This window comes from Megascapheus bottae, chromosome 22, assembly GCF_031878675.1.
Source record: "Megascapheus bottae isolate mThoBot1 chromosome 22, mThoBot2.hap1, whole genome shotgun sequence".
Taxonomy (NCBI): Eukaryota; Metazoa; Chordata; class Mammalia; order Rodentia; family Geomyidae; genus Megascapheus; species Megascapheus bottae.
In genome coordinates, this window is record NC_143530.1 from 23,337,505 (window position 1) to 23,363,443 (window position 25,939).

General features: G+C 39.4%; 1 protein-coding gene across 4 annotated transcripts in view; it reads left to right on the forward strand.

The window, feature by feature from the left end:
- Positions 1 to 25,939, forward strand: part of Atxn1 (ataxin 1) — a 407,426-nt gene that overhangs the window by 98,506 nt on the left and 282,981 nt on the right. For all 4 annotated transcript variants that reach the window (XM_090356347.1, XM_090356348.1, XM_090356349.1 and 1 more), the window contains exon 3: positions 6,916 to 7,037. The gene's annotated coding sequence lies outside the window, so the exon portion shown is untranslated. The remainder of the gene's footprint in view (positions 1 to 6,915; positions 7,038 to 25,939) is intronic.

Here is a 25,939-nt window from a genome sequence, read left to right on the forward strand (position 1 = left end):
TTCCCATGGTGCCTTACCAGTGACTGGCGTGTGTATTGACCTCGTTTCCCAGTGCACTTTCAGAAGAAGAGATAGGAGATGTGGAGCCAAGGGTACCTTGAATTGTGTTTAGTTAACGTCGTCATCAACAGTGTTCTAGCCTCATGACCTTTGAAGAATCATCTGAACTTAACAGCATCTTGCAAATGTGGCTCTTGAGTGAGATTGCACTTTCCACATGATAACCAGTCGGCTTCATGAGGCCCAAGAATCTTCTTACTTTTATCTGCATGTACTAGGGTAGGTTCTGAGTCCCTTTGTCAAGCAGCTTCTTGCTGTGGAAAAAAGTGAAAAACATAGCTCTCTGAACAACTGTCAAAGGAAGGATCCAGATAAGTGAACTTTTTTTGGTGACTATTCATTGGAAAGGAGGCTATATAATACATTGCTTAACCTCTGTTGTTGTACTTGTCGAAAAGAAGAAAATAAACTGGCCACCACCTGGTATGGGTGGAAGGCTTTTAGGACGTAATGCATTCAAATATGAGCTATTATTATTTCATGAGTACGTTAAGACTATCAAACAATTAGTATTGGTTTGTAGTTCTTTGGCTATCTTCTTGCTTGTTTTTCAGTTATAGAGGTTGAATTCAGGGCCTAAGCAATGTCCCTGAGCTTTTTCAACTCAAGGCTAGTGCTCTGCCACTTTGAGTAGCTAGGATTACAGGTGTGAGCTACTAGTGCCCAACTGGAAAATATTTTTGTAATAATATTATAACATTATTTGTGTTGTTTTGTTCCCCTCCCAAGAATATAGTAGAGAGTAGTAGAGGCTAAGTGATACATTCTAATAACTATAAAATAAAATCTATTTAATTTTGGAAGATCTACATAATTTATTGAGCCAATATTTTTTTCATGACTAAGATAGACCACTAAATTTTCATGTAAGAGAGTCCAAAGGCTTCTTTTTTCTGTCTAAGAATCTACAATTTTACTCTCCATGGGGAAGTTTCTACTTATGAAACTTGGGTCTAACGCAGAAAAGGCGTATCCACAGTTAGCTGAAAATGGAGGCCATATTTTCTCCACATACTTCAGCCAGAACACATATGACAGCAAATCAAATTCAGAAGGACATGTGAAAATTTAATTTTTTGTAGATTTTGCTAAATAAAAGTATATTATCTCTGAGCTACATCCCCATTTTATATTAATCCAGACACTATAAAGAGATTTTTAAAAGGTCAAACTTCTTTATTTGTGAAAATAGTTTTCATAAGTACTGTTCAAGGAGTATGTTAGTGTGTGTCTAATTATTATGGACTGGGGCAGTAGTTCAGTACCTAAGTAGCAAAGTATTATTTAGCATTGAGACCTAGGCTTTAATTAGTGCCACCAAAAAAAAAAAACAAGAAAGCAAAGCAAAACTAAACAAATAAATGTCTTCAAGTTATTAGTTTTACTAATTGTTCTTAGTTTTTCTAGTGTTGTTAAATTGAATCTAGCTAATTACAAGGTCTTTGGCTTTCTTGATAACTATTGGAATTTGAGACCAAAGAGTTTGAGCTCTGCTAGCTTAGCATATTTCTTACTAAAAGTATTTTCTGCTCAACAACTATCCACTTCTTGCTGATTGTGTCTGAAGAGAAGATCCTGTGGTAAAGAAATATGTCACACCAAGTTACATGGTCTCTCCCCTCTTAGAGATTTGTAATACATGTGAATGTATCAAAGTCCTTTGAGAGTGTTCCCTAAATGTATTCCAATCTTACAATCCTCCTTTTATTTTTAGCATAACATAATGTTCTTGGAAGAATAGAACACACTAGCTCTATGTGTATATAATCCATGCTTCTTTCTCCCTATTTTAAAATAAAAAGCAAGACTTATCAGGTACTTTTTCTTCAACTTCATACTTGATTTGCAGAGAGACTAAAAAAGTTTTATCAGGTAATTTGATTGGCTTTCTTTAAAAAAAATACAAATACTCTGTGGTTTTATTTGGCTTATGCTTTCAGGAGCTGTTTCTACTTATGTTTCCAAACTCATTCCTTTTGAAAACTGTTTTAGACATTTTGGTGTGTTAATTAGTAGCATCTGTTCCTTATGTCAGAAGACAAAGTACTTTCATCCTTATACAAATTGTCCAAATTGCAGGTTAAGTGGTAGCAGCCTGGCTGTTGGGCTGCTGCTACTACTGTTTGGTATTTTTAAATGGAAAAAAAACCCCTTTGGTGACACATCACTTACTTGTGTAAATCACAGTTGCTTTTGGTAACAGGAAAATTTATAAATGGCAGTGGGGTTCCTCATATTTCTTTTCATGAGTTGTTTTCCTAGTTTTCCAGTTCTCACTGAATTCAAGTGCCTTCCTGACACTTAAAATCTTAAGAAAAGCACATTTGTTCCTGGGTCTGTGTGAAGGCTTGATTCTAGGACGCCTGCCCATACCCACACCCCTGACGCTCAAGGTTTTGTTTTGTTTTTCTATAAAATGGTGTAAGATTTGCAAATAACCTGTGCAATCCACTTCTGCTCTCAGTCATCTCTAGGTTCTTATCATATGTGATAGAAAGTGAATGCCATATAAATTCTGAGTATTTTTTTGGGGGGTGGGTGGGTGGGTGGGTCATGGAGCCTGAATTCGGCCTAGGCACAGTCCCTGAGCTCTTTAGCTCAAGACTACCACCCTATCCTTGAGCTAAGCCCCACTTCACATTTTCTAGAGGTTAACTGGAGATCAGAGTCTCAGGTCCTTTTGTGCCCTGGCTGGCTTTGAACTTTGATCCTCAAATCTCAGCATCCTCAGTAGCTAGGATTATAGGTGTGAGCCACCATGCCCAGCTTGCCTAAGTATTTTTAATCCTCAGTTGGTTGAATCTAAAGGTGTAGAGCCTAGGAATCTCTGCCTGTATTACACCAGTTTTGGATTAAAATAGGGTGACAAACTGCTTTGTGATAGACATTGCCTTGCTAAGAAGCAATGGTACTCTCTCCAAACAGCAGTAGTTCCTTTCTGTCACAATGCTATTGTGAGTCTGTATTGATTGAGGCAAAAGTAAAGATAATTTATTTTACTTTCTATATGCCACATGTCGCAAGTCAGGCAAACAGAAATATCTTAATTTGTTATAATTAAGGGGACAATAGCCATTGCATTGTACATGATTCAGCCTGTGTTTTCCAAAATGGTCTGACCAGTTCATTCTGAAATATTTAAATATTTTCTGCATCCTTAGTGGTTTTCTGTTGACCACTGAAAGAATAGATTGTCCCCTATTCTTTTGAAAAATCTGAACAAATCATGGTAAGCATCTGGTTTAGTATGTTGTTAAATTTTTCCTGCACTACGTGTGACACCCTCCTGATCCCCCTCCTTACTCATGATTCTGTATTTGCAGTTACCCATTGTCAACAGAAGTCCAAAAATATTATCTGAAAACATTCCAGAAATATAATTCATACATGTTTAATATATTTTTGTCCCAAGATTATTGTTGTACTTATGTTCAGTCCTCAGTTTCAAACCTTTTTATCTTTTTCTCTGGTCTTCTGGCTCTGTCTGACGTTATGATACCATCCACTAGAACAAGGAATGAGTAGGCAATTAGGTTAAACTCAAGCCAGATTGTTTGCTTGGTCATTAGCAGCAATGGGGAGAGTTTACTAAAAAAGGAAGCATATTTAGATTTTTTTTCTTGGAGCTGGGGATGTAATGCTGTGACAGAGCACTTGAGTAGAATGCTTGAAGTTCTGGCTTTGATCCCCAGTGCACCAAAAATAAAATATTTTCCCTTTAGGGTAGGAGGTATGAAAGGCAAGAGATTGAACTTGAACTCTTGAGCGTGACTTTACCAGTGAACTACACCTCCATCCCTGTGCACATTGGAAATACTGCTTAAAAAGCATGTCAAATTTTCAGTGGTTTTGTTTGATACCTCTTGCAAGTGTGTGTAATTGAGGGTCAGCTACATTCACAAAATGACTCATTTCCAGCTCCACTTCTACAGAGATAAGAATGGAAATTGTTGTCACTAGGATGAGTCAGAGCCTGTGCTTACAGCCTGTTCTCCCCACCCCCACCCCACATAGTCTAAGTGATGCTACGCCAGATACCTGGGCTTGGCTGCCAGCAAAGGCCTTGAGCTATCAGTGAGCACCAAGACAGACAGGTAGCAAGAATATCATCCAGAAATGCATTTGTTTCTTTAGGGCAAAACTACACAGGACGGGGTGGGGGAGGAGAGAGAAAAGAACACTAGAAAGAAGGATTCGGATTCTGGTAAGCTTTTTTAAAAAAATTCAAAACATTATTTTGTTATATTAAATAAGGGTTGGTCTGTGATGCCAGCACTTGGAAGGTGGAGGCTTCTCCCCACCCCACCCCACCCCACCCCACCCCACCCCTCTGTGTGTGTGTAGATAGATAGATAGATAGATAGATAGATAGATAGATAGATAGATAGATAAATAATTTCTCTCCAGTCAGTGAGAAGATGGATACTGATGCCTCACACCTGTAATCCTAGTTACTCTGGAGTCTGAGCCATGTGAATATTGATTCAAAGACAGTCAAGGCAGGAAAGTCTTGAGACTATTATCTCCAATTAACCTTCTGAAATTTGGAAATGGAGCTGTAGCTCAAGTGGTAGAGCACTAGACTTGAGTGGGAAAAGCCACACAAGCATTCAAGGTCCTAAGATTAAGGCCCAGTATGGCGTTCACATGCAACCACACACGGACGGGCACATGCAGACACACACACATAAATAAGTTAGTGACCATAAGTGATTTAATCTAGCTGATAGTCAAAGTAAATACTAAGTTGCTGTGTACCTTAAGAGATCGGTGGTTCTTAACTCCTTTGAGTTGTACTATATGGTAACTTCACTTCCAATTTTAAAATAACAAAATATGAAATGGATTAACATAAGAAAAATTTAGCTCAAAAGTGAAAAAAAAAAGATTGATGCCAGCCAATATAACTTTGAATGAGCCTGCTGAATTCTTTCCCTCTCCAAATTCTGTTTTTACCAAACCAGTGAGCTAAAGACGGTTTGTCATACTTTGAACTTCCTGGCTTATGTTGATTTGTATCAATATGTTACTGTTAGACATTTGAGTGGGAGCTGAGTTACATTTCATGAAAACTGCTCAGAAAACTTAATAAAATCCTTAAAACCCTGCTTTCTGTGAATTTTTGCTACTATTGAAGAAATAAAGGGACTTTGCCATTTTCAGGCAGCTTCTCTTCCAGCTAGACTGCACATTTCAGGACACAGAGCTCAACTGAATTTTTTTTTTAAACATTAACCAAGTGACAGTGACTTCTCAAAAGTTTTCGGTGTCTACATGTCTTTAACCACAAATACACACAGCTCCCAAAAGCTCGTTCAGAAAAGCTGATCATTGGGCTAGGTGTGGTAGTGTAGACCTGCCATCCTAGCTCCATGGGAGACAGAGGAAGGAGGATAACAGTCCAAGCTGATCCAAGGCAGAGATGTGAGCCTAAATAGACATAAGCTTTCTCTTACATGTGTGAATCAGGTGTGTGTGTGTGTGTGTGTGTGTGTGTGTGTGTGTGTGTGTGTGTGTGTTAGAACTAGATAAACTGAGGGGTTGGGTGGAGTTGGGAGAGAAGGAGGAAAGGACTGACATTACTCAAGATATATTGCACTCACAGATGTGGAATTGAAATTCCTCTGTAAAACTAATTAAAGATAACAACAATTGAAAAAAAATGAGCCCCTAGCTAAAAAATAACTAAAACAGGATAGGACTAGGGATGTGGTAAAGTACTTGCTTAACAATATCCAGGACCTGAATTCAAACCCCATTACTACCCTCCCAAAGGCTGACTTATTTCAGAAAGTAACAGTTTCAGACTTTCAAAGATATAGCCATACAGCAAACTAGAGGAGTTACAAGCATGACTTCCTACAAGTGGGTCACATGATGAGATCCCCCAGGATCCTTAGAACCAGGTGCTAATCTTGTAATGAGCTTTCAAAACAGATGGGTAGGAGCTCATTTATATATGTGTGTGTGTATACATTTATAGATGTATATTTATATATATAAAGATATAGACATTTTTTGAGGACTGTTTTTCAGTCTCTCAAATTGCCATTATAAAAAAAAATAAAGAAAAAAAGAAAAACCCAAACCCTTGGTAAAGTTGAGCAAGCGTCAGAATAAACTTGAACTCCATTCTGTACAAGTGAGGCTTAAAAGATGCTACAGAAAACTTTCCAGAGTAACCTTGTCACACACAGCTCTACCTTGATGTGTAGGCATTCTGGCCTGTTCTGAGTGGGGTAAAGAGGCATGCATATCTTAACCATTCATTTTGTGTTTTCTTGGGAGGCAAAGGTATTTATCAAATTTACCAAGGGGCAGACTAGGGAAGCCCATTAATGGCCCTTTTTCAATTCAAAATAGGACTTTCCTCTATCACATACACTCTTGTTGATTCAATCCCAAGAGCCTGCTATTGAAAAAAGTATTACTATTTGTTCAGTGAGTCAGAGGTTTTAATATCCAGAATCAGGAAGAATTTTTACTTTAGACAAAACTTGCTCTACTTTCTGAATGACCTGAAGAAACAAAATCTTCAGTCATGTAAAAATAATGAAACTTGTGTCTTCTTTCAATTGATAAAGCTTCAAGTTTGGCAACCACATCTTCCACTTGTGTACTCAGCCCAGAATCTTGCTTGGTTTCCTTTCTCACCCTGTGCATCCCCACCTCTGGTATTTTAGGGTACCCTTGTGTACGTAAGATATGTGATGGCTTCATTTTGGCAATTAGCATGCTTGTTTGAGGTTATCAGATAGCCATTTGAGAAAGGCCTGGGATTTCCCCTGAATCCCCAATAACTGCCTGAAGTGGCATTTTCCTTCTGACTTAATGTTTTGTTTTGTTTGAATGCAGCTTACTGGAGCCTAATGAAAGAATCTATCTTGAAGTTTCAATAGTTGTGCTGCTCCAGACCATGAGCAGGAGAGAGGGGATTTCAGCCTTCACAAAGCATCTGCAATCCTGATTCACTTTTGGTAAGTCATCTGGAGAAATTAATGTCTGTTAGTTTTCAATTTAATCTAGAAGAGTTTATTTAGTAATCCCGAGCATCTTATTGAATAAGATGTAGAGCTATTTCTCTACAGCCCAAGTAATGAGACGTTTAAGAAAATGTTATTTTAATGACCACAGAGCCAAATAGTAAACAAATTCATGTGGTGGGCTCATTTCTGAAGACTGTGGAATAGTATCGTATAAGGAGAATGCATTTGTGGCTAGAAAAAAATATACACACAAAAACATACACAGAATTGCTTATACAACAGAACAAACAAACAATAAATACGTAAGATCTTCCATATATTATATTTTAGCTGAAAGTATAAGGTTTTAACTGGTCACACACCAGAAAGTAGATCCATTGGACAATAATTTGATGCCCTGTAATGAAGTACTGGGGTGGTAAGACAAAAACCATTACGAGTTAACAGGTCATGTATGACAAACATTCACCGAGTGATTTTTAATAAAGTGTAGTGTGATAATTTCCTACTTTGAACACAGTATGTGAACATCACTCAAGTCAGGATAATTAGCATTTACATCTTTCTCAGCATTTATTTCTTTGTGTTGGAATACCAGCTCCTTTCGTAGTTTTTTTTAATAAATTATTTTCATCTACAAACTCTAAAACTTACTCCTGCTGTATTCTGTAGGAACTTTTAACTGAACACGATCCTCTGAATGGGAATCTTAGTCTGGGAGTTACAGTTCAAACACTTCTAACTATAAAAGAATGATTAAAGAATTCTAAGTTATACCAAAAGAATGTTGGCTTCAGAATGTTCACTCATGTTATTTCCTGGAATCTTAAATCTTCTAATGGTGGCCTCAGAGACCTGATCTTCTTGGACTGTCTCAACTGTAAAATCATTTTTTAAACTGAATTTTTATTATCTTTAGTTGTACAAAAGGCTGTAATTCAACGTGTCTGTTTATGAGTACAATACATCTTAATTGATATGACCCCTTTTATCATTCTCGCCCATCCTTCCCAACCCATTCTGTTCTGTTGGTTTTCATCGGGTGTGCATTGAATATCATGACTTCATTCTTCTCCCCTTCCTCTCTTCATCTACCCAGCCTTTGATCTCTCCACACACACCTCAATTTCCAACTTCCTGGTATTCATTTTGTTCGACTGAACATCGTGACAGAAGTGACACAACTTTAATTTCCCTCTGAATATATATTACTTCAGTTAACACATCTGGATACTTGTGCACATATATAATTTATGAATTAGATATAACTTCCACATATGACAGAAAACCGATGTCCTTTGTCTGTCTGGGTCACCTGTAAAGAAAAAAGTGAACATGTGTCTGAGTGATCCCCAGGGGCTTTTGCAAATTTAAAATGTAGGGCCCTGTAGTGAAATTAATTAATTAATCATACCCTTTAATTTTTGCCCAGTGGATTTTTCTGTGTATGGACGGAGGAAAGAGAGTCCTGTACGGGACTTCCTGCTCTTCCCTGGTGAACCATCCAGAGAGCCTTAGAGTGAAGAAAGTGTTTGGTTTGGGGATCCATAGTTAACAATTTATTACCTTTCATCATTGAGAAAATATGTCATCTTTTATGAACATTGCCTTTGAACTCATAAGCAAGGCTTCTTCTATTGTCCTTCCTTTTCTCTATAGAGGACGGAACTTTCTCCTCTAAGTTTCTTGTCCTTTGAGTGGCTGAGATCTGCTAGCCCTTCTACCTGGGAAGCCCCACACTTTGTTTTACATTGAACATGATTAGTTTTTTCCTTTCTCACAGAACATCTCCTTTCTGAAGCAGAACTGTGAACAACATTCTAATTGATGCTCAGATGTCATTCTTGTGAGCAGCTGGCACCTCACAGTGCTGCATTATTTGGGTTTCTTCACAGCAATATTTTTTTTTCTTCTTTCTCTCTCTCTTACAAATGTTAAATTGTGAAGTTCAGGAAACCACATGAAGGCAGTAGAGTGAAAATGCAAGCACAGTATTTTATGGCTGTCCTGGGGAGCACGTCCTGTAAGCAGCCTCAGAGGCATCTTTACCTGTGTGGTGGTCTTCTAGTCCCTGTCTTCATCTACATTTGCTCTGTGTGCCTGTGAACGCCTTGTCACTGTAAATCAGGAAGGATTTGATTAACAGGACTGCTTGGGGCTGCCTGTGTCCAAGTCCTGCCTACCATCATTCACAATGCCTGCCAAGTCCTCAGGGCCCTTATTAAGGCTCCTCTTAATGAATGTCTAGGACACTTAGAAACTGCATCGTCACAGAATGGATTGCTATGCATCATTTGTGGCTTTGTGGGTATTTGCCAACACCCCATTCAGGTGGCAAACTGCTTCAAGACAGGGCCAGGTCACAGGCCAGTGTCTCCTCAGGATGGTCTAGCTTCAGGGTCTCCTACCTCCCATTCACTTGGGTGTAGCTATTAAAATGGCATATTTAGGAATCCTGAGCTTATAGAATCAGGATTTCTGGGGATGGAGAATCAAGGAAATGAATCTCTCTCTGGTAACTTTTGTAGGTTAGAGGTTAGAGGTTTGCAGGAAGGTTAGAGACCAACTGTCTAAGAACAATTCTATCTCTTCCTCTTTGTCTTTCCTCGCCCACAGGAAAGGGTGCACAACTGGTCCATGGTAAGCGATCCATGGTAGGTGTTGATCAAAATAGCATTAAACCATGCGGATTCCTATTTTTCCTTCCATTGGCCTCCCCTGTGGGGGATGTGAAGGCAGTATGGCATCTGAATATTTCGAAGCCCAATTGTGTCCAAATGTGTGAAGTGTTTACCTCTAGGCCAGAAGTTCTCGGAGACATCTTTCTTACTAACCACTTACTCTGTCTCCTATCACATGACAGGAATGCCCAGCGATGTCTGGGCATCATTTATCAGGATTGGGACTCAGCTGGTTCAGAATGTCCATTGTAAACAAGAGCCCAGTACACATATGCTGCAATGCCTTCGGTAACCCTGTGTGTAGCCTTGAATGGAGTATGTATACATGACCTTATCTTTGGCTAAATGCTTAGTTTTGTCTGGCTGGAGTATAAAACAGGAATCATAGGTCCAAAGGACAATAGAGGAGAGGTGTGTAGATGGACAGAACACAAGCCTGTGAGCAGTCTACTATTGTTGCTGCTAATTCTGTGGTCAGAGAGCTTTAAACGATCATGACCCTTATCTCCTTGCCTGAAATCTTTCTTTGGCTTGCTGAATCAGAGAATCTGAGGACTGCTAGCAATACTGGTTTCTTACACCTCTTCCTTGGAGTTGAGGGGATTTGCTAGGAGGGGCCACAGGAGCACTTTGTTTGTTAGTGTACAAGCACTGTCTTGCAAATATCTTGTCTAATCCATAGTCATCAGTTGTGTTCCTGTGGATTAGATAGGAGATTCTCAGAGCTGCAGGCATCAGATGTGTGGGATACAGAGCTTTTGCATCTTCTCTGGGCTCAGCATCCCAAAGTTCTCCAAACTGTTCTTTTAGATTTTTCATGGAAACTTGATTATGTAGACCTAAGTGATGGAATTACTGGCTGTTATCTCATCAGTTCAATCTTTAGCTTCTTTCCTCTCTCTAGATATTGGGAGGAAGGCTGAAAGTCCTAGCACTCAGATCCTGCCTGGTCTTTCCTTGAATGGCCCTCAATCCTGAACCGTTTCATATGCAAAAACACTCTGAAATTTGGAAATTTCGGTGGGCCAAGAAATGAGAACAAAGATCAAATATATGTCTTATACACTAGCACAAATACTGTGTGTATTGAAAGGTGGTATTTTAGGTTGGTTTGTTTGTTGCCAGGCGCCAGTAGCTCATGCCTATCATTTTAGCTGTTTAGAAGTTGATTGGTCATGGTTTAAAGCCAATCCAGGTAGAAAAGTTCACAAAATCTCTCCTCCAAATCATAGCTGGGGCATAGTCATCCCAAGTCCACGCTTCAAAAATAATCTGCAAACATTAGGGCTAGAGGCATGGCTCATGTGGTAGAGCACTATTGTAGCAGACATATGTCCCTGAGTTCACACCTCAGTAGCACCACAAAAAGTGTGTGTGTGTATGCGCACACACGCGCACGCGCACGTGTGCGCACACACGCGCACGTGTGTTTTATTCAACATGTGGTGGTACATACTTTATAACTCCACTGCTTAGGAAGATGGAGAGTTTAAGACCAGGTTGGGCTATAGAGTGAGACCTGTTCAAAACAATAGCAAGGAAACTGTATATGCCAAAAAGACTTGAACTCAGGGCCTGGACTTTGTCACTTAAAGATTTAAAGCTGGTGTTTGACCACTTACAGCTTTTCTGATCTAAGAAAGAGTCTCATAGACATTTACTTCTTACTCTTTTGATATAAGGCTCACACATCCTTTTCTGCACTGGCTGACTTTGAACTGCAATCCTCAAATCCCAGCCTCCTGAGTCGTTAGGAGTATAGACATGATCTACCAGGTTCCAGCTTTTTGTTTTGTTTTGTTTCGCTTTGTTTTTGAGACAGGATCACACTGTGTAGCCAAGTGGACCTCAAGTTTTCAATCCTCTTACCTCAGCCTCCAGAGTACTGAGATCCATAGCTATGTACCATAATGGCAGCCCCTTCGATTTCATTTTAACTTTTGACATTTGGAAAGCAACAGGGTATCACAAAATATGTTTTCATATTCTCAGCCAAATGAAAGGAAAAGTAAGAAGGGCAAATGAGGCTTTTGAACACATGCTTCATGAAGACATTGTTGGATTTTCCTCTGGGTAGCTTTTACTCAGATGGATAGGGCCAGGGCTGTTCTGTGATACAGGAGCAGAGCCCACAGGTATAGAAGAAAAATATATAATTGTTTGCCTAGGTGTCTTCCAGCTATTGTTAAAGACTGTCACACAAAATTAAAGAAATTTGCACGTGCAGCTTTTCAGTGGAATGCCAGATGTTGGCCCTTCTGATTTGGGGTTATCTGATTGTGCATGGAAAGGTTCTTTCCTAGAATCTGTCATTTCCTTCCAAGTAGGTAAAAAGGAAAATAGGTTTTCCCAAAACCATATGTCCTGTTAGACATGGTGTTACATACACCATTTACCGTGAAGTATTCTTGAAATCTGAAGAATTCCCAAACTGTCACTGATTTGGGGGAGACTGATAAAAAATAGGAAAAGATCCAGTCCACTTCCTAATTCTTAGAAAGTGTGATTCCACAGGTACCTAAGCCAATGTTCTGTAGTATATCCTTTGAAATGCCTTGTGTGAAATGTGGTAGAACTTGCTCTTCTCCGCCTATGCTGTCACAGGCTAATAATAGAGTTCTTCAGAGAAACTGTGTGGTTGGGCCTAGCAAGTAAAAACCCACCACTTGCTTGGTGCAGGCACCATTGGAACAGGTATCAATTTACCTGTTGGTCCCTTCCTTAATGATTAACTAGAAGCTGTGAACAGAAGTATTGGCTGTGCAACAGATGAAATTAGAATTGAATTGCTACCTTGGCACATTGTTGAAACTAAAACCTTTAGTGTTTCTTCCCCTACCAGCCCCCTCCCCCAGGACTCTCTCTCTGACCATGCTCTCTGTGGAGGCATCCTGCCATAACAGGCATGATCATGTGAGCATGGACTCTATACTCACCACTCTTTAGAAGCCACACTCAGTTCTGTCCAGCTTCATCCCTGATGGTACTACTTGGAAAGCCAAAGTTTCCTTCAACTTGAACGTAAACCTCACGCGAAGTTATCCTGTGTCCTTGTTTTTAGATTCTGTTGAGAAGAAACTATATTGCCAGCTTGGAGCATTTACTGATTGTGGACACAATTTCTTCTTCTGACCCATCTCTGGTCCACATTGTAATTTCGCCTCTTGAATATTTTTGCAGTCCTGTTCACTGCTCTTCATTTCCTTCCCCTGAGTGCTTTTGTGTTAAACCTTAGCATCACTTTGGGACTGGGGCTGCAGCTTCCAGAAGACCATGCTTGCCTGAGGAGTTTTTTTTTCCCCCTTTTCTGCATTCCTTTTATTCAGTTATTTTGAAAATTAACTTCTCTAAGGAAAAGTCTGATCTAATCTATCATTCTCCTACTTTCAGATTTCTGGAAAACCAGTTGCCATCTAACATTAAGTTTGCAATTCACACTTCAGAGTGTAGATAAACATTCATCGGGGGAGAATAGCAATAATCTGTGCCTGTCAACGAGGCCTAGCAGTAAATGGAACAAAAATGAATTTATTTGGAGTATTAGGATGGTTTTGAATTTTTAAAAAAAATTTGCTCAATATTTTTCTGTGTCAGGAATGGGAATGGTGTTGTAAAAGCAAAATTTAAAAAGTTATTCCTTTCGCTTCCTATTCTCTAGAAGATTAAATTGTGGGCTTCCCTGTAGGTATTCTAAAAGTCCATGATCAATTTCCCATTTGAATCTCATCCTCTCTGGACTTCTATTTTTCTCATCTCTCTACATATCTGTCTTTCCTTTCTAAACATATTGTGTAATTTAATGGCTCTGTTTCTCTTTGTGTTAGTACTTCTGTGCATAACTCATTTTTAATATCTGGTGAACTCCTACTCATTCTTTGAGGTTCTATCAAAATGTCCCCTCTCCTTGTGTTATCATTATTGCAGTGTAATAAGTTCTTTATGCAGCTGTCTCTGTGGAAGGTTTATGAGTACCGAGATTATTATGGTTCATTTTGAATTTGTAGTCCATCTGTTAAACTATTCCTGTATATGATATAGTCTAATAAGTACTTATAAGCAGTCAAAAGAAACACATAAATAATCCTTCAAGATAAGGTATTTAAACACCTTAGCTAAGTCCAGTATTAATTACTGTTTCATAAACTTATAGATGTTTATGGAGAAATAATTTTATGAAAGTATTTAAATGTTGCATCATACTATTTAAAATAAACTACTACCCTTGAGCAATTATAAAATTTTGACATCAGATAGAATGACTGCAGCCCTGTGTAAAGACTTGTGAAATTACTTAGCTGTTTTACAGTGTATAAAACTGTGTGGGCCAATCAGAGTTCTAATTAATGACTCATGCCATGTGATTTTTAGCATCATCATCTGAATATGTGGCATTTTTTCCTTGAGGGAATTTTAAAAAGTGAAGACCAAGTAACATTAAAAGACCGATATAACATTTTCAGCTCTGAAAACTCTATTCTGCTCCAGGAATGTGCTTGTTTCTATATTCTTTTTTTTTATTTCTAAGAATTCTATTTGGCTAAAATACTAAGAATGGAAAAAAATCTTGGCTTCAATAAAGGAAAAGTCATCTCCCAAATTAATTTTGATTCTCCCAAAGTTTCTTTCCAAAGGATGCTTTTTAATAACACATGTCTAAAATGCCACTAAAAAAATATCGCCTTGGGGCTGGGAGTTTGGCCTAATGGTAGAGTGCTTGCCTAGCATGCATAAAGACCTGGGTTTGATTCCTCAGTACCACATACATAGAAAAGCTAGAAGTGGTGCAGTGGCTCTAGTGGTAGAGCCCTAGCCTTGAGGAAAAAGCCCAAGGACAGTGCTTAGGCCCTGAGTTCAAGCCCCAGGACTGACAAAAGAAAATCACCAAAATATCACTGTGAACAAAGAATTGGAAATGGGGTTTGTGGCAATCAGTTATATGAGGCAGGTTACATAGGTTTTAGTATAATATTTTGATATTAGGAGAAATTTGCTTAATGCTTTTCTATATAAAATATACATACCTTATACTCATACATAATTAGCTTATATTAGTAGGCTGGAAAAGATCATTCCAGTTTGATATTTGCTACCTTTATTTTTTTTCATGATACCTGTACCTAGCTATTAATTTTCTTATCTAGAAAATCATGACAAAAGTTATGACTATTATTGGACACTAGTGGCTCATACCTGTAAACCTAGATACTCAGGAGATACAGACATCTGAGAGTAAAAGGTCAAGGCCAGCCCAGGCAGAAAATTTCCATGGAACTCTTGCCAACTAGCAAAGAGCCAGAAGTAGAAGTGTGGCTTTAATGGGAGAGCACCAGCCTTGAGCAAAAAAAGTAAGCAAGAGTACCAGGTCTTGAGTTCAAGCCCCAGTACTGACAGGTACACACACACACACACACACACACACACACACACACACACACACACACGCACGCACGCGCACACACACACACACACACACACACACTGTTGGATTAAGAATTTAGCCAGCCAACATTTATTGACTTGACAATTGGCTTGAAAACATTGACTACCACCTCATTTTCAGCATTTTATTTCAGTTGATCCTTATTTGTTTTACCTAGTGAAGAGCTATAACCTCTCTTTTCTGAGACCTGAGCTGTGCATTCTGACCTGAGCTCTGCATTTGGTTAAAAACCTGGTCCTTCATCTGTTTGGAAGACACAAAGTCTTCCAGGCTGAGGTGAATGAGAGTAGATTTCCAGTTTACCTCTCATTAGCCTCTGGCACACTGTCTGTGGGCTGTGAGCTTTTTCCCATACCATTGTGGATAGTTTATGAAGAACTCCTGACTGCTGTATTGCTCTTTTGTGAGGGCCAGTCCTCCAGAGCATCCTAAATAGAATATGGACGATTTTTATTGCACCTCTGGTTGCTTCCTGATATAGTAGATGTTTATCTTGAATGGCTCTCTGCAGACTGTGTCTACAAGTCCAGTGTGGGGGTGGGGTGGGGCGATCTTTTCTTCTTTAAAGGTGTCCTGTGTTGGATAACACAGGCTGCATCCGTGCATCTGTGAGCTGGGGGTGCAGTGAAATGATGGTGTACGTGCTGAGCATGCTTGAGCCTCCTAGAGTTTACTCTCAGTACGAAAAGGAAGATAAAAATGTGATCTCTTTAGTAGCTTCAGTTAGGGAGAGGGATGAAAGAGAAGTAGAATATTTTTAAAAATGTTAAAGAGCTATATAAAGACTAGATTACCTTGAAAGATCCCAAAGTGTTGTGTTATTTTATTTGCCAGCTTTGTTTGAGATAAAAACCGACAAATAAAATTGTGTCTTAAGTTACACATGAATATCAGGCTTTTAGATACCTGGATCTTGGGAAGCATTTGCCATGAATCTAGCTAGTTAAATACATTTATTCTCACATAGAGTAATAGGAGTGAACTTTCCTTCTGTTTTTGCTTTCTTCCTTCCTTTCTCTTTTTTGTTAATGGTTTTTGGTGGCACTAGAGTTGAAACTCAGGGCCTCTACTTGGTGGGCAATGTTTTATTGCCTATATTTCCTTGGTACAGGCCTTTTTGGCTTCAGATTGTTTTCTAGGTAAAGTTGTATTTCCCCAGGCTGTCTGTACTTTCTAGAGCCCAACTGTGATCTTTTTTCCTTTGTGTCCCATGTAGCTGGAATTACAAATGTGCACTACCACCTCAGGCTTATATGTGAAAGCAGAGTTTCACAAACTCTTTTATTCTCACTTGGGCTTGAACCTTGAGCTTCCGGAATTGTCTTCCGACTAGCTGGGATTACAGCTGTGAGCTGCCTTAACTCACTCACTCATTCACTCACTCACTCACTCACTCACTCACTCACTCACTCACTCTTACTTTCTTCCTTGTAGGAAGATCACGTAAGAGCTCTCAGTAAATTTTCAGTATGTAAAATACTGCTATTAACTATAGTGTCCATGCTGTATAAGCAATCAACAAACCTCAACGTTTCAATTTCCTGCCAGTGAACATAGCCACCACAGAAGTGTTTAAAGTCATACATGATAGATGGTTGTAATGTTGTGGGGAAACAATATAATATATGTATCCTTTAGATCCTTAAAGTAAATTTCCTGGGTTTGAATACAGGTAGACCACTGAATGTTGAGCCTGATATTGAGCAGGTCATTCTACCTCTTTGAGTCTCTGTTTATCCATCTTGCAGAGATAAAAACAGAAACAACAACAACAACAGCAACAAGAACAATAAGAACAACAAAAAACAAGAGCAGCACCCATCAGAGTTGCAAAAATACATGAGTTAAGTATGGTATGTCAGGCTTTCCCAAAAATGTCAGTTGCTCTTTTCATATTGTTTCCACAGTATTCAGCTCTTCAGTTCATAATGAAACTTTTCCATATTATTGTGGACATGTTGCTGAGAAGTTCACACTCAGGCTCATAGGAAGAACTGACTGGGCCCTGAAGAAGAGCTTAGGTTTCACTTGATGAGACTGTCTACATAGGGGCATGTACCCAAAGTGGGAAGAAGAGAGAGGTCCCTCTCAGGAGGAATGCTGGGAAACTGGGAGGAAAAGTAGCTTGGCTTTCTAGTGCAGTTTTCTCTTGTTGGTATATTGAAGGATTGGTTCCAGATGTATACATATTCCACACATTACGTGTGTGTGGTATTGAGGAGGAGGTGTGGTGGACCAGAACTAGGGTTTGAATTTAGGGCCTTACCTTCTTCCTAGTCTTTTTTATCACTCAAGGCTGGCACTTGACCACTTGAGTCACACCACCACTTCTGGATTTTTGCTGGTTAATTGAACATGCCATATTTGGAGTCTCTCCAGATTGGAATATCTTGAGTTTATCTGCCCACGCTGTCTTTACGCCCGAATCTTCAGATCTCAGCCTCCTGAGTAGCTGCGATTACAAGTGTGAGCCATGGTGCTCAGCCATGATGGTGACCATAGTGTGGACTGGGATTTTTTTTTTGTGTGTGGAAAGCCTTTGAAAGTTTTAGATTGGGAGGGGATCGCAATCTGCTTTACCAGTGATAGATCTGAGTATTTAACTTTTGGCAGGTCTGGAATTTGAACTCGGGGGCCTTGCTTACTCATGGATGGTGCTCAACTGCTTGAGCCATGCCCCCAGTCTAGCTTTCTGCTGGTTGGAGATGGAGTCTCATGGACTTTTCTGCCTATGCTGGCCTTCTCTACAATCTCTTGGATCTCAGCCTCCTGAATAACTAGGACTACAGGCATGAACTGTCAGCGCCTAATGCCAGTCATTTACTTACTGCTCTGTTAGAGACTGGGATTACTGGAGTTAAGAGATGCAGAATATATGACCCTGAGTTTTCTAAAGAAAATACCTCTGGCTCATCAGCATAAATAATGATGCTATCTGTTTCCAACATGACCTCAGGAAAACCACAAAAGCTCATTGCATGTTTTCCTTTGATTCAGGTGATTTTTTCAGTTCTGTATGTTTCACTTCTTTTGACCTTTGTAAGATAGCTTTTTTTTTTTTTAAAGAATGCCAGTACTGGGTCTTGAACTCAGGGTCTCAGGCTCTCACTGGGCTTGTTTGCTTCATGGTATACTCTACCACTTGAGCCATATCTCCAGTCTGGAATTTTACTGGTTAAATGGAGATAGAATCTCACAGCCTTTCTCTACCCAAGTTGGTTTGGATCTGTGATCTTCCAGGTCCCTGAGTTGCTAGGATAACAAGAGTGACTCACCTGTACCCACCTAGCTCTTCCTTGTAAGACATCATAAAAATGGAAAGCATAAAATGTACATTTAAATTACCTTGATTACAATGGCAGTGTTTATCACTGACGAATAAGAATCTGAGTAAGCAAAACCTTGATACATAAGGCCATGTAGTATGAAGCTAATTGAAAGGACCTCCAGGATATTGAAACAAAAGCCATATAACGAATGACTGTTGTCCTTAATGTACTATGTTATCCCTCATCTCCTTTGCTGTCCCTTGGGTATCTCATATTGTTACAGTATCTCACTTTGTTATCTGATATATTGAATTTATTTGTATTTGGTTATTTGAAATTTGATAGGGAAGGGGGGAAAACCAAGATGGGGTGGGGGTGGGGGGAGGGTAATGGGTACCAAGACATGTGAAAGGGTATCAATGTATGTGAATTAATGCACCTTCTATCTGGCAAATATCATGTAACCCTTTTATTAATTACAATAAAAAAAAAAGAATCTGAGTAAGGCTAGGATTCAAATCCTGGTCCTGGTCAGTGCTGTGCCGTCACCAGGTATCTGGTTTTGCAATCCCTTCGGCCTGACTTTTCTCACACTGACTTAAGCCCACTTTGCAAAGCAAGCACCCTCCTGCCTCTTCCTTTTAAAGAAACTAAAACCCTGCTAGGACCTAATCTCCTTTGCAGAGGTTGATAGGAAAGAAAGTGTTTTCCTACATGAAACCCTTGGCAGCTAGCCATTTGGAGGAGGCCATGAAGTAGGCCAGTCTCAGGTGGCTGGTGTCCTAATGCCAAGGGAGCCTCCGAAGTGAGCCTGCTCTTGCTGTAAATAGACCCCGGGAGAGAGTCCCCGGCAGGAACCCCAGGTATTTAAAGGAAGCACTGTGCTTCTTCCGTTGGATTGAACACAAATTTATTATTATACTAAAACCCAAGCAGAGTGATGCTTACTTCCAAAAGCTGCCTGGAATTTGGAATGGCTTTTCATGAAAGAGGATGTTCAACTCCCAACTATCCAAGGTCAGGCCAGCGAAGCCCACAAACCAATATTCTGTAAGCTTGACCCAAATGGCTATATATTACCTAAACAAACGCTGAAGTGTTTAATCTGTGCAGGGACATCTATCATCCATAAGAGTTTCTAAAATAACTTCTTATGTTGAAATTGAGTTGTAATGGTTAGGAAATCTTCAGGGGCTTGTTTCACCTGCAGCTGCACCCATTTTGCAGTAATGTATATGGTGGCCCCCACTTTCCCACTGAGCAGCCACATCAGTTTCATCCATAGCTGCTCCTGGTTCCTTTCATCTTCTACAGAGACTCAGGAACCCAACAGCATCCTGGCTCAAGGACCCACCTGTCATGTGGACGTGCCTTTGAATTTTGATTTACATTAATTTGATTACATATAATATCACTTAAACATTGCATATAAGCATGTATGTTTCTAGTATATCTCCTATATATTATGTATTAATTATCACATACATATATATATGTATTTATTAATTGGGAGTAATGATGAATAATGAAGGATTAAAATATGATATCATCCTTTGATAGAAAAGAAAATTGGTTGTAAAGCCCCTCCAAAGATGCCAGAGCATGAGAATGTTCATGTTCCATATATCAAATCGTGTGGCACTCCTATAGAAGTGAGGCACAGCCTCCAGTATGTCATGTCTAGAAGACTGGTAATGCCTAAGCATTAGTCAGTGCTGTGGGTGGAGCATCTTGTTTTAAGACAATGGACTATTCAGGTTCATATTTCCCATAGGTATTTCTGAATCTGCAGTTGGTTAACTCTGTGGATGCAGAGTCCATGGCTATGTCTCTCTGTCTCTGTCTCTCTGTCTGTCTGTCTGTCTGTCTGTCTGTCTCTCTCTCTCTCTCTCTCTCTCTCTCTCTCTCTCTCTCTCTCTCTCTCTCTCTTTGTCTTGCTCTATCTGGCTCTGTCTGGTATGTGACATGTACCACTTTAATTATGTTAAGTATACTATTCAGTGGTGTTCTATACTTCCTATTTTTGTGCAGTCCTCTCCCTCTGTTTTTTATCATCACAAACAGAAACCCCATACCCATTGAACATTCACCCCTGTTCCTTCCTCCTCCAGTTTCTGAGAGCCGTACTCTACTTTCTATCGTTTGGTATTTGGGTATTTTAAGTACTCCTGAGAATCCTACAATGTGGCCCTTTTGGGTCTGTCTCTTAATTTGCTTTTTTTTTTTTTGCCAGTCCTGAGGTTTAAACTCAAGGCCTAAGCATTGTCCTTGGGCTTTCTTCAAGGCTAATGTTCTACCACTTGAGCCACAGCACTACTTCTGGCTTTTTTTCTGTATGCAGTACTGAGGAATTGAACCCAGGTCTTTGTGCATGCTAGGCAAGCACTCTGCCACTAGGCCACACACCCAGCCCTTAATTTACTTTTTTTGATACAGGATCTTTCTATGTAGCCAAGGCTAGCCTGAAATATAAGATTCTCATGCTTCAACCTCCCCAGTGCTGGGATTATAAGCATTTACTATTATGTGTAGATTTTTACTTTTTAAAAATACATTGTTTGTTTCAAATAAGCTTTTCTTATAGAAAGCATCTATTACCAATACTTCATAGTGGCAGTAATTATCAGCAAGGTAGGATTCTCATTAATAAAAAAAACTATATTCTATTAGAATCTAGGTAAAAGAGAAAACATCATTTTTTTCTGGTGAAGTAAAATGAAGAAAATATGTATCAAACAATTGATCTAAGTCTTTCTGCTATGTAGTTTCATGTTTCCTTATGTTCCTCTTTTGTGTTGATTTCCTCTGGTTTTGCCTATCCACCTGTGTTTGGTCATTTTATTTATTTTTTCATATATTTTTTATTGTAATTAAAAGAAGGGTTACATTATATTTGCCAGATAGGAGGTGCATTAATTCACATACATTGATACCCTTTCTCATGTCTTGGTCCCCATTTCCCTCCCCCCTCCCCTGTGTTTGGTCATTTTAGAACTCTCCTTCCCTCCCCTCCTCTTCCCTTCCTTGTGTGTGCCTGTACTAGAGCTTGGACTCCGGGCTTAGTTCTCTCCCTTAGCTTTACTGCTCAAGGCTGGCGTCTCTACTACGTAAACCACACCTTTACTTCTAGCTTTCTGGTGGTTAATCAGAGATAATTTGCACAGACTTTCCTACTCAGACTTATTTCAAACCTAGATCCTCAGAGCTCAGTCTCTTGAACAGGTAGAATTACTGGCATGGACCACCAGCACCGTGCCAAATTTTCTTAGATACCACCTTTCAATGTATACTTATTCTTCACTTATTTTAAGATGCATCATTTTGTCTACCTGCCTGTGTCCAACAATAGACAATAACATGTGATGGTGGTGTTGGATGCTACTAAGTCGCAACCATCCACTGCAATGCTATTCCTCAATGTGGGAGTGCTTCTTTCTCTATAGAAACAGAGTCGGTATCATTTCACTGCAGCAGTTGATCTCTAGTAGTAGTGAACATAATTCATTTTCTATTTACATCTTTAATGAGCCATAATTAAAAGTAGTGAGTTGGCATGTCAGAAGGAATATGTTATTCAGATGTCTCTGATAGAAATTGCTACTGCTGGTTTAAGCAGCATTATATGCTTGCCTGGCATATAATGTTGAAAACATTAAAAGAGTAAGACAAGAGGGTCTCATCTATTTCCTGAAAGTGAATGGTACAGGAATGACTTTCTACTTTGCTAGAGACTGGGTCTTAAATACCTAAAGCCTGTGATTTTCAAATCTTCATTGATATTCCTCATCTTCTCTGTTAAAGGATAATTGGGATTGATTTTGAAGTTGAAATGTTGAATGCTTTTCTTCCTTTTCTGTAGTTACAATTGAAATGTATTGGCAATTGGGTGCTAGTGGTTTGTTCAAATGATCATAGTTACTCAAGAGGCTGATCTGAGGATCGAGATTTAAAGCCAGTTCAAATAGACAAATTCGTGAAGCACTTGTCTCCAATTAAATAGCAAAAGTCTGGAAGTAGACACATGTCTGAAATGGTAGAGCACCAGCCTTGAACAAAAAAGCAAGAAGATGAGGCCTTGAGTCCAATCCCCAGTACACACACACACACACACACACACACGCGTGCGCGCGCGCAAGCACGCACGCATGCACACATGCATCCACGCATGCACACATCACACACATACTGGAGTCTTCTTCCTAAATGGGTGCCAAGTATAAGGCTCAGACATCAGAGCACTAAGTGTCAGAAAGAGTCTTTTCCTCCATTCTGACAAGTTTTGGATCCCCTGTCATCCTACAGTTTCTCTCCACATCTGCATTTTATTACAGCTAGGCTTACTCAGGAATTTGCAGGTGGGTCTCCTTATACTCTGCATGGCTGCAAAAGAAATACCAGTAGACTGCAAGTTTTCTGACAAAGAAAGACATATACTGGAATTCATTCACAGCTTATCTAAAATGTAATAGGTAAACATTTCTATTTGACCACTTGAACACAGCAAAAAATGTATACTGAAATATTTATGGCATATACTTGTTTGGGAAGGGAAGAGTAATAACATCTGTAGAGCTTGCTTTCTTATAAGTGGCCCCAGCCTTGAGATGCATGTAGATTTGTGCGTGGATTATGGGTCAAGCAAACTATTTTGGTGCTTGTGTTAGGGATGGTGCTATAGGTTAAAGATCTCTTACATTGGCCCCATGCCTAAGTTTATGCTCTTAATTTTGCAAAACTCTTTAATTTTTTATTGTAGCCCCAGGATTGAATCCAGGGCCTCTCTATCACTTGAAACATATCCTCAAACCAACTGATTTTATTTTGTGTTTGAGATAGGATCTCTATGACTTTGCCTGGACTGGCCTAGATTTGAGATCTTCCTACCTATACCTCCTGAGTAGTTGAAATTTAGATGTGAAGTACTACAGTGGCTTTGTAAACTTTTTCTTCTGAAGAAACACCTCGACCCCCCCCATCCTTTGCTTAACTTTATAAGCTTCAGTTACTATAGTCTGAATTCCCTCCTGATGATGAATATGTATGAGCTGTGCCTATGCATATGTTAATTAAATATATTCATCTCTCTTTCATACTAGAATGTGAAACTTCAAAATCTGCCAGCCTGCAAAATAGGAAAATGAAAGGGCTTTGTGGAGTCTGTCTCTACCAGTTGTTTACAAGGAAATGTATATCTTGGACGTTTAACAAATAATAATACCATGTTTAACTGATAGTGATTATGTCCTAAATTTTACAAGCTAATGACTCACAGCTATGACTCACATGTTCCTGGGAATACCCCCTTCTGACTTGCTTAGGAGTTCAGTACAAGTGAACCATATAGCTTCTTGTTCTGTCCCACCATACCTCAAGAAACATTACTTTAGGCTGGCTAGATGTGGTGGCTTGCGCCTATAATACCATCTACAGAGGAGGTAGATCTTGATTGCAGGCTAGCCTGAACCAAACCTAGTGCCATTTTTTAAAAAAAAGGAATGAAAATTTAAACAAAACTACATAGACATAAAAATTTATGACTCTATAGACATAATGTTTTATTACATAGATTAATATGTATCTATGACATACAGACCCTCAACTTAATTTTAATTATGTTCTAAAATCTAAGTGCCAATGATTGTATATAAAGATGCCCTTTTTGAATACTTGTTTGTTAAACATGTCATTTGAAATATGATGTAAACATCAATGTTAATAAATTTGTTCTAAAAAAGATAAATAGTACAAAAAGTTTTTTTTTAAAAAAAGGAAAACCTGAACATTTATTTTTTTGAGGCTTTTGTTATTGTTCTTGTTCCTGTCGGCATGGTTATTTTAAAGTAATTTTCCCTGTATGAAGTCACTCATTACAGGTGACCCTGACTTGATTTCCAGTGTGTAATCAATAGCTGAGTGTTGTGGCAGGTTCTTATCGACTCAGCTACTCTGGAGACGTAAGTGGAAGGGTCACCTTCTAGTACAGGCTAGACAAAAACTTAAGATCTACCTGAAAAGTAGGTAAACTAAGAGACTAAGGATGTGGCTCAAGTAGTGTCTGCCTAGGAAGCACCAGGTCCTGAGTACAAATCCCAGTATCATTTTTTTTTGCCAGTCCTGGGCTTGAGCTCAGGGCCTGAGCACTGTCCTTGGACTTTCTCAAGGCTAGAGCTCTACCACTTGAGCCTCAGCACCACTTCCAGCTTTTTTCTATGTATGTGGTACCAAGGAATCGAACCTGGGTCTTCATGCATGCTAGAGAAGCACTTTAACCACTAGGCCAAACTCCCAGCCCAAGTATCATTTTTTAAAAAGGAAAACTGAACTATTATTATTTGAGACTTTGTTGTTGTTGTTCCTATCTCAGTATGGTTATTTTAATGTAAAGTATGGTTATTTTCCCTGTAAGAATTCACTGGTGACTTGAGGAGCAGCTATTGATTCGAAATGTGCAGAATTGGCTTCTCTCTTCCTTTCTCAAAGAGTCCCTTTATTGTTTCTAGCCTGTTTTTTTGATGTAAGAACTAATTTAGTTTGGGTTATTTTTTTTTCAATTCAAATCATGGCATTTCTGTGGGAACAACAGCCCTAAGGAAGAAAAGTCATCCCTCTTCTCTCCCCCCCCAAAATATAACCAGTTTTTAAAGGAATCAATTGAAAAAAATCTTTCATTTCATCCATGATAATATTTGAATAGCTATTTAAATATCATGTTAGTCAATCAATAGTCACAGAGAGGTGTGTTACTCTGTTAGAGATAATGGCAGAATATGTGGTTCCCATGGGAGATGCTGAGCTGGGTGATGGCCCTGTTTTGTGTTACCAAGAAGTCCTGTTCCAATGGCCTGTTTGACAAGGACATTCAAGCTAATGACCAAGCCAGCCATATGAAGGGCTCCTGGGAGGGAGGAAAGTCATCTGGCCAATCATTCAGAATTGGAAAGTCAATCTCTTAGGGATGTAGCTGGAGGTGATACCGTGCAGCTTTCAGTTCTACTTTGCCATTCACTTTGTGGGGAAGTTCTCTGGAATCTCAATTGCCTCTTAAGAGCCTATTTAGGCCTTGGAGCCTCCCTTCAAGGGATGACAGTGGCATGTTGTGGGAGAAGAGAACTAGAAGAGAGCACGCTGTAACGTGAATGGTGGTACCGGATCACAAATGAGCCAGGCACTTCTGGCTCACACCTGTAATCCTAGCTAAGGCTTTGTGACCTGGCTTTGAGTTGGCCCCATTACTGGCATGAAAACAAAAGCTGGGAGACAGGGGCATGGCTCAAATGGCAGAGTGCTTCCCTAGCAAACAGGAGGCCCTGAGTTGAATTGCTGGTAGGCAGAGCCACAAGCCAAGGTCCACTAAGGTGACTGACTTTCTCCATGAGCAACTGATTGTTAGAGGAGAGGTTTAGGGTTGTGCTCTGGGAGCACTCCCTTGAATCCTGAAAAGATGTCGCACACTTTCTTTTCTCTGTACACTGTACTCCTGGTCATTTCCCAGCACAGTGGACT